The 10,146-nt window shown below is 39.1% G+C and overlaps 1 pseudogene; it reads left to right on the top strand.

Moving 5' to 3' along the window:
* Positions 1-1,417: 1,417 nt before the first annotated feature.
* Positions 1,418-9,868, top strand: LOC149266464 (heat shock cognate 70 kDa protein-like; annotated as a pseudogene).
* Positions 9,869-10,146: the final 278 nt, after the last annotated feature.

Genomic DNA, 10,146 nt, shown 5'->3' with positions numbered 1-10,146 from the left:
ACATTAATCATAAGAAAATGTGTTAAATGATATGTTGCGAGCTAGTGTTGAATTTCCCAATAAGGGATTTTCTATAATTAATATCCAAGTTTTTTTTTTTTTTTAAACAATGCACGGAGAAGTTGATTATGTGGAGGAAGTTGTGTGGAGGTAGTTATGTGGAGAGCTTACACTGTACATAAAACATTGTGCAGAGAGAAAGTGAATCAATTAATTAGTGGCAGAGGCAAAGACTATGTTTCATCATAGCTATTAATCTTGTTACCATTACAAAATATCTGCATATGGGTAAAGATGAATTCCATAAGAAATGTTCATTTTACAACTAGTTTATGTTTTATGGGCTTTCATCAGAGGAAATGAGAGGCAAATACCATAAAAGGCATTTCTTTAAATATATTTTCCATGTTTAAATTTAATGATTTAGTTTGTGAAATTAAATTGATAAAAGAATAAAATAAAATGATTTTGTTTTTTTATTTTAATGATAATTGAGTAATTTGTATTGAATTAAAAACCAAATAAAATAAAATACTTTTTTAAATTATTATTAATGTTTTATATTAAATTGATAATAAAATGAAATATCGCAGAGGGAAAAATTATTAAAACTAATCATTTTATTTTTGATAATAAAATGAAATATTACAATTTTTTTTTATCAAAACTAAATTTAATTTTAATTAATAAATTAAGTCATAATAAACATTATAATAAAATATTAAAATTTCATTTTATATTAATATTACATTTGAAAAAATTATAGTAAAATATCACAATTACATTTTATAACAATGCTTGTGCTAATATATTGATTGAGTTGTTATTATTAGTATTTATTGTAGATGAGGAAAGTGCTCCTAAATCTGTGCCTTGGTAGACTACTTGTCTAATAAAATTACCATTTTATTAGAAAACGCTCTAGATCCTAGTATTCATAATCCAATCTATTATAAGTTGCCTAGGTAAATACATTATCTACTTGACAGAACTTATAATCCAATCTATTATATTATCATATTATTTACTTGAGAGAACTTATAAAAAGCACAAATGAAAGTTCAAGGGGTTTGGATTCACAGATTCTTGATATTTACAATAATTGTTTCCTGGAAAATGTTTGTTCAACATTCTTAGTTCGTTTTAAAATACTCAATGAAATAAACCGTACAAAAGTTTGGTTTTTTGGATTAAATCAAAGAAGAAATATAGCCCCATTAACAGAGATTCGAAATACTTTCCAACGATGAAGCCACCTTCCATTGTCATCGTGGTGAAACCCACCTTACTATCTCACCGACCTTAAGGTTCGGGGGTCGGATCGGGGTCTGGGAAGAGTCATGAGCTTTTAATTTCCTTGCGTCTGACTCTTCTGTCTGTAAATTGCATCTTATAATTACTCCATTGCATTGCCATACTTTCAACTTTCAAGCTAGGAGTTATCTTATTTCATAGTAATTGAGATATGGATGCCAACGGTAAAGAGAGAGCTATCGGCATTGACTTGGGAACAACTTACAGCTGCGTCGCAGTGTGGCAGCACGATAGAATTGAAATTATTGTTAATGATCAGGGGAACAGAGTCACGCCTTCCATTGTTGCTGTTGAAAATGTAATTTCAACGCGCACGAAACCACCGAACAGAACCTTAAAACCGCCAAGGGATATCGCACCGCTATCAAACAAAAAGCAGTTTCCGTACTCGTTGCTCCGATGCGATTTGGAGGCGACGCGTGCCACCCGCATGACATCAGCAAACGAAAGCCATCGGAAGTTAAAGCTCGGTGGAAATCTGCCTTCCGATATCCTCTCCACCGTCCGATCTCCCTGCGTGTTCTCCGTCGTCGATCTCCGGAAGGTGCACGGGCCCCCGACAAGTCAGATTTTGCGTGAAGTTTTTGTTGACCGCTGAGAAGGGAATTAAAATGCTTTTAATGTGTTTACGTAGTTTATGGTGGCGGCCATTAATGAAATAATGGGCATACGTCCCATGTGTTTAAATATAGTCATGGGCATATATTATTATATGTTTTTTTATATATATTTTTTTATGATGTAGTAAATAGACTACGTGCGGTAGTTCAGTTCTTTTTGGGATGTATGTTTTACATAAAACATTGTGTCAAGCCCGTGAGTGAGTGTGTAGTTTTATGTAAGTTTTTTTTTGGTTGTGAGTGGTGCGGCTACGCACGAGAGTGAGTGCAATTTTTGGAGGCACAGCAGTGCTGTAATGTTTTATCTGCAAATGAAAAACACAGGAATGTTTTGAAGAACCGTTTATGTAATCTCCACAGCAGTGAAAATCTGTGAGAGCAGCAAAGTGTTTTTTTTATTCCCTCTTTGCACAGAGGAAGAAATATGTATCAATTTTTGTTTTAATGAATAGAATGTTTTTATGGTGGTGATATACTCTGTTTCTCAGTGAATTTTTTTTAAGTCTCTCTGTGCATAAAAGATCCTGGAGTCAAAGAACAGAGCATTGTCTCTGTGTTTAGTTTGAATCTTGGTTTTGGTATTTTCTCCCATTGAAAAATATCCAACACTGGTATCAGAGCAGGACCAGGCTCTTTAAAGAAGTTAAAGAAGCTGAAGGGAGAAGGTTTGTAGCTGCAGCAAAACCTCTCAGGCAGTCAGAAGACTCAGACATCAAAGGATTCAGGTATTTCTCAAAGATTTTTCTTTGTGTTGCTGCTGAAAGAGATAGTCAGTTTTTTTAAATACAGAGTCAAGTAATGGCCAGCACAAGCACTGGTATGGGTATGTTTAATACCCAGCTCCCACAGTTTAATGGGAAGAATTATGACTACTGGTCTATAACTATGAGAGCTTTATTTGCCTCTCAAGATTTATGGGAAATAGTTGAATCTGGGTTTGAAGAAGTAGCAGATGAAAATGAGTTCAATGCACTAACTCAGGGAGAGAAAGATCAGCTGAAGAGCAATAGGAAGAAGGATGCAAAGGCCATTTTATTGTTGCATCTAGCAGTAGACCAGAGTATATTTCCAAGGATAGCAGCAGCTAAAACATCAAATGAAGCATGGAAAACCCTCAAGACAGCCTATCAAGGCATGGAGAGAGTGAAGACAGCAAAGCTACAATTGCTGAGAAAGGATTTTGAGAACTTGAAAATGAAGGAGTCAGACAACATTGAATCTTTCTTCACTCATGTGATTGGTGTAATCACACAAATGAGAACTCATGGAGAAACCATTGAAGATAGAAGGATAGTGGAGAAAATATTGAGGGTCTTACCCTCAAGGTTTGATGCCATAGTCACCACCATTGAAGAGACAAAGGATCTCTCAAACTATTCAGTTGATGAGCTACATGCATCACTGATAACACATGAGCAGAGGTTGAGTAGGAATGAAAACTCATCTCTTGAGCAAGCTTTCAAGACCCAAATGTCCTTTGGAAGAGGAAGAGGTCAAGGCAGAGGAAACAAGAGAGGAAGAGGCAGAAGCCAGAACAGAGGTGGAAGGAACAGCCCAGCAAATGCACAAGGAAGAGGCAGCAATCTAAATCAGAACCAAGGTCAAGGCAGCAGCCAACAAAGAGATCAACATCATGCTCAAGGACAAAGGTATGATAAATCTAATGTTCAATGCTATTATTGCAAAAAGTATGGACATTATGCTAGTGATTGTAGAAAGAAACAACATGATATGAACAGCAGACAAAATGCAAATGTTACAAGAGAAAACAGCAGTCAAGACAATGTCCTGTTAGCTTGTAACATGGCTGAAACACATAGTGAGGACATATGGTTTTTAGACTCAGGTTGCAGCAACCATATGACAGGGAATATAGCCCTCTTTTCAGCCTTAAATCAGAATTTGAAATCAGAGGTCACACTAGGAACTGATAGTAAAGTGTCTGTTATGGGAAAAGGGGAAGTAAAAATATTTACAAAACAAGGAGAAAGGAAAACCATAGCAGATGTCTACTATGTCCCCGGAATGAGATGTAACCTATTGAGTGTTGGACAGCTTATCCAAAAGGGTTACAATGTTTATTTTGTAAATGATGTGTGCACCATCATGGACATACCACCCAGCAAAAGATGCATTGCTGAAGTGAAGATGACAAGGAACAGGATGTTCCCTCTCAGGATCCGGGCAGATTTGAAAAACAAAGGAGAAATTGCAGCAGTTACCCAAGAGGCTTTCCAAAGCGTGCCAAAGGATGAAAATTGGTTATGGCACTTGAGATTCGGGCATCTAAATTTTGGAGGCCTAAACTTATTGAGCAGGAAAGGAATGGTGAAAGGATTGCCATTGATAGAGAAGCCGGACAGCCTATGTGAAGGCTGCATATTGGGAAAACAACATAGAGAAAGTTTTCCATCAGGGAAAAGCATAAGGGCAAAGGCACTCTTAGAGATTATCCACTCAGATTTGTGTGGACCAATGCAAGCTCCATCATTAGCTGGCAGCCTATATTTCTTGACATTCATTGATGATTTTACAAGAAAGACTTGGATATATTTCCTCAAGAACAAAAGTGAAGTGTTTGAGAAATTCCAAAATTTCAAAGCACTTGTGGAGAACCAAAGCGGGCTGCACATAAAAGTATTGAGAACTGATAGAGGAGGTGAGTATATCTCCAAGGAATTCCTAAGATTTTGTAGAGAAAATGGAATTCATAAACAGTTTACAGCAAGGTACACTCCGCAGCAAAATGGAGTTGCTGAAAGGAAGAACAGAACCATCATGGATATGGCGAGGAGCATGTTGAAGGCAAAGCATTTGCCAAATGAGTATTGGGCTGAAGCTGTACATTGTGCAGTTTATATATTGAACAGGTGTCCTACAAAAGCAGTCATGAACAAGGTGCCAGAAGAGGCATGGAGTGGGAGAAAGCAAGGAGTCACCCACATGAGAGTTTTTGGGTGTGTGGCCTATGCACACATTCCGGATCAGCTAAGGAGGAAGTTGGACAGCAAAGGGGAGAAATGCATCTTCATTGGATACAGTGATGAATCCAAAGCCTACAGGCTGTACATTCCATCTACCAAGAAATTCTTTGTCAGCAGGGATGTTCAATTCATTGAGGAAGAAGCTTGGGATGGAAGCATAGAGAAAACAGTGAATGTCAAGAGTTGTTTGTCTCATGATGAAGATGAAGAGGAGGTAGCTGAAATACATCCCCAAACAGCAGCGCCAACACAAGGACAGCAAGGGACACCATTGAGGACAACACAAGGACAGCAAGGTACACCATTGAGGATCAATGAGAGTGCTTCTCCAAGCACACCACAAGGAGGAAATTCAAGTGCATCTTCAAGCACTTGCACACCAAGTGAACGAGGTAAGAAGTTTAGAAATCTAAGTGACATTTATGATGAAGGAATGAATTCCTTATTTGCCTTATATTGTCATGTTGATGATCCTATTCATTTCGAGGATGCAATCAAAGATAGGAAATGGATAGAAGCTATGGATGAGGAAATTAATGCCATAGAGAGAAACAAAACATGGGATTTGGTAGAGTTACCAAAAGGCAAAGAAGTCATTGGTGTGAAATGGGTCTACAAGACCAAGAGCAATGCTGAAGGCAAGATTGAAAGGCACAAGGCAAGGCTGGTTGTCAAAGGGTACAAGCAGCAGTATGGTAGAGATTATGAGGAGACTTTCGCACCGGTTGCAAGAATGGAAACCGTGAGAGCAGTGCTGTCCATAGCAGCTCAAAACAAATGGAAAGTCTACCAAATGGATGTGAAATCAGCATTCCTAAATGGAGTGTTAATGGAAGAGGTCTATGTGGAACAGCCTCTCGGATATGAGAAGAAAGGTGAAGAGCACAAAGTGTGCAAATTGAAGAAAGCTCTTTATGGGCTGAAGCAAGCGCCAAGAGCATGGTACAGCAGGATAGATTCATATCTATTGGATAATGAATTTGACAAATGTGAAGGAGAACCCACAGTCTACATCAAAGAAAAGGATGGTAAAATTTTAATTGTTGTCTTGTATGTTGATGATGTGATTTTCACAGGTAATGATGATCAGCTCATTGAAAATTTTAAATCAGTCATGAAGGATGAATTTGAAATGACTGACATGGGTTTGTTGAGATACTTCTTAGGCATAGAAGTAGATCAAAATGAAAAAGGGATTTTTATATCTCAAGCAAGATATGTAAATCAAGTTTTGGGCAGATTTAAAATGGAAGAATGCAAGGCAGCAATCACTCCCACAGTGATGGGATTAAAGCTCAGCAGAGAGGACAGCAGCAAGGATTTTGATCCTAGCTTGTATAAAAGTATTGTTGGCAGCCTTATGTATTTAACAGCAACTAGGCCTGATTTAATGTATGCTGTTAGTTTAATTTCCAGGTTCATGGAGAGGCCAAAGGAGGCACATTGGCAGGCAGCAAAGAGGATTTTGAGGTATGTCAAAGGTACCAAAATGTTTGGAATTTTATATAATACCTCAGAACATTCAGATTTGGTTGGATACACTGACAGTGATTGGGCTGGAAGTGTAGATGATCGGAAGAGCACTTCCGGTTATGTTTTTAATATGGGTTCAGGAGCCATTTCATGGGCTTCTAAGAAGCAGTCCATTGTAGCATTGTCTACAGCAGAGGCTGAATATGTGGCAGCTACAGCAGCAGCATGTCAAGCAGTGTGGATGAGAAGGATGTTGAGAAGCTTAGGCCAAGAGCAGGCAAAAGCGACAGTGATCTTTTGTGACAATAGCTCTGCTATTGCATTGTCAAAGAATTCAGTGTTTCATAAAAGAACGAAACACATTGATACAAGGTTTCACTACATCAGAGAATTGGTGAACAATGGAGAAATTGTCTTGGAACATTGCAAGACTCAAGAACAGGTAGCAGACATCTTGACAAAGCCTTTGGATCAGAAGAGCTTTGAATTTTTGAGGAAGTGTTTGGGTATGACCGAATGCCCAGCAGTTGAAATTAAAGGGGAGTGTTGAAAATGTAATTTCAACGCGCACGAAACCACCGAACAGAACCTTAAAACCGCCAAGGGATATCGCACCGCTATCAAACAAAAAGCAGTTTCCGTACTCGTTGCTCCGATGCGATTTGGAGGCGACGCGTGCCACCCGCATGACATCAGCAAACGAAAGCCATCAGAAGTTAAAGCTCGGTGGAAATCTGCCTTCCGATATCCTCTCCACCGTCCGATCTCCCTGCGTGTTCTCCGCCGTCGATCTCCGGAAGGTGCACGGGCCCCCGACAAGTCAGATTTTGCGTGAAGTTTTTGTTGACCGCTGAGAAGGGAATTAAAATGCTTTTAATGTGTTTACGTAGTTTATGGTGGCGGCCATTAATGAAATAATGGGCATACGTCCCATGTGTTTAAATATAGTCATGGGCATATATTATTATATGTTTTTTTATATATATATTTTTTATGATGTAGTAAATAGACTACGTGCGGTAGTTCAGTTCTTTTTGGGATGTATGTTTTACATAAAACATTGTGTCAAGCCCGTGAGTGAGTGTGTAGTTTTATGTAAGTTTTTTTTTGGTTGTGAGTGGTGCGGCTACGCACGAGAGTGAGTGCAATTTTTGGAGGCACAGCAGTGCTGTAATGTTTTATCTGCAAATGAAAAACACAGGAATGTTTTGAAGAACCGTTTATGTAATCTCCACAGCAGTGAAAATCTGTGAGAGCAGCAGAGTGTTTTTTTTATTCCCTCTTTGCACAGAGGAAGAAATATGTATCAGTTTTTGTTTTAATGAATAGAATGTTTTTATGGTGGTGATATACTCTGTTTCTCAGTGAATTTTTTTTAAGTCTCTCTGTGCATAAAAGATCCTGGAGTCAAAGAACAGAGCATTGTCTCTGTGTTTAGTTTGAATCTTGGTTTTGGTATTTTCTCCCATTGAAAAATATCCAACAGTTGCTTTCACAGCCTCTGAGAGGCTGGTTGGCGATGGTGCAAAATATCAGGTCGCAACCAATCCCCACAACACCGTGTTCGATGTGAAAAGACTCATTGGAAGGCGATTCAGCGACCTCGATGTACAGAGTGACATGAAACTATGGCCCTTCACTGTAGTTTGCGGGGACAATGACAAGCCACTCATCCAAGTTGAGTACAAAGGCCAGAGGAAGGAGTTCGCAGCAGAGGAGATATCTTCTATGGTCTTATCGAAGATGAAGATGATAGCCGAAGCTTATCTCAAATCTGATGTCAAAAATGCCGTGGTCACAGTGCCGGCCTATTTTAGCGATTCTCAGAGGAAGGCCACTAAAGATGCTGCTGTCATTGCAGGTCTTAATGTGATGAGGATTATTAATGAACCCACAGCAGCAGCTATAGCTTATGGGTTTTCTACACAGTGCACTGAAAAGAAGACAATCCTGATTTTTGACCTGGGTGGAGGAACTTTTGACGTTTCCATCCTTACCGTTGAGAGTGGTAAATTTGAGGTGAAGGTTGTTGGAGGGGACATGCATTTGGGAGGGGAGGATTTTGATAACAGAATGCTCAATTACTGTGTTGAGCAATTCCAGAGAAGAAACAAAAAGGAGTTGAGTACAAATGCAAAGGCTCTTCGGAGACTGCGCTCAGAATGCGAGAGAGCAAAAAGAAGTCTATCTTCTGCTGTGGAAACTGTGATTGATATTGATTCTCTCTACGAAGGATTAGACTTTCACATAAAAATTGCAAGGGCAAAGTTTGAAACTCAACGCTGAGTTGTTCGAAAAGTGTATGGAAATCGTGAAGCAATGTCTGGAAGACGCCAAGCTGAGCAAAGAGCAAATTGACGAAGTTGTACTGGTAGGCGGCTCCACCCGCATTCCAAAGCTCGAGGAACTCCTTCAACACTTCTTTGATGGAAAACAACTCTGCAGAAGTTTAAATCCTGATGAAGCTGTTGCACATGGTGCTGCACTTCAGGCTGCAACCCTCAACGAGGAAAGCGTCCACCTAGTACTGATGGACGTAACACCTTTGAGTCTTGGACTCAAAGTTCGTGGAGATGTTATGTCTGTAGTCGTTCCCAGGAATACTCCCATTCCCACTCGGAGGGAGGGTAATTTCACTACCCTGCGTGACAGTGGGTCATTCAATGTGTCGTTTAATGTTTATGAAGGTGAGAGAGCTATGGTTGTCGACAACAATTTGCTGGGTCAATTTATTTTATGGGGAATTCAGGCATCTCCATTTGAAAGGCCACAACTTAAAGCTGTGTTTGAAGTGGATGTGGATGGAATCCTGAAAGTGTCTGCCGAGGACGAAAGAAGCGGGGTAAGTAATCAGATTACAATTGCTAACGACGGTGGTCGGCTGAAAAAAGATGAGATTGAGAGAATGTTGGGTGATGCAGAGAGATTCCGACGGGAGGATGAAGAGGCCAAGAAGAGGCATATTGCCAGAGAAAATTTGGCCACTTGTGTTTACAACGTGAGAAGCAGAGTCAAAGAAGCCAGAATCAAGGGAAGCATCACAAATTCAGAAAATATGGAGCAAATGTTAGATGGCGTAGAAGAATGGTTGGATGAAAATGATTCTGCAGAGGTTGAAGAATTAGAAGAGAAATTGAAAGCCCTCAAATTGAAATGCAGACGATTGAAAAAGAAAGGACGATTTACTGAACTTTGAAACCCTGGGCTTCTTCAATTTTAGATAATGGTATCCAGAATATATCAATAGTTTAAGTAGTAGGATAATATGTTTCTCGGTGCCTGCCACCATATGTAGTTATTTTGGTCTCAAATTTTTACAGGCTGTGTTATGAGTCCTTGCCACTTCGGGGTTAGCAGGTACTATTGTAATAACGGCAGGGACTATTGACTATTGTAATCGGTTGCATTATTTTCTCCAGGAAAACCAAAGTTAGCCAACTCAATTTAATTTGATGTTTTCGTATATTTAATAAAGCACTTTTTCATCTACCTATGAGCTTCATCTAGTGGTTATTTCAACGAATAAGCAACTTGGAGGTTTTATGTCGCAAGAGTTTTCAGTTTCTGTTAACTATTTTTTAAACACAAATCTTCATGTTCAAAAGGTTGCCTAGGGTTTACGCATGACTCACACATGTTTAGACACCATTCTCCACTTGTCTTTACTTCACATTATCTTTCCTACCAAATCTTGTATCAGAGCCTACCAAAGTATGGCTTCGTTCAATTTCTCACACAGTGGTTTTTTCAAATGG

The sequence above is a fragment of the Pinus tabuliformis genome, chromosome 6 (genome assembly GCF_031772625.1).
Source record: "Pinus tabuliformis cultivar Carrire ecotype Pingquan chromosome 6, CPIR1, whole genome shotgun sequence".
In the NCBI taxonomy this organism is placed as follows: Eukaryota; Viridiplantae; Streptophyta; class Pinopsida; order Pinales; family Pinaceae; genus Pinus; species Pinus tabuliformis.
The sequence above is the reverse complement of the archived record's forward strand: the minus strand, read 5'-3'. Positions and strand labels throughout refer to the sequence as shown.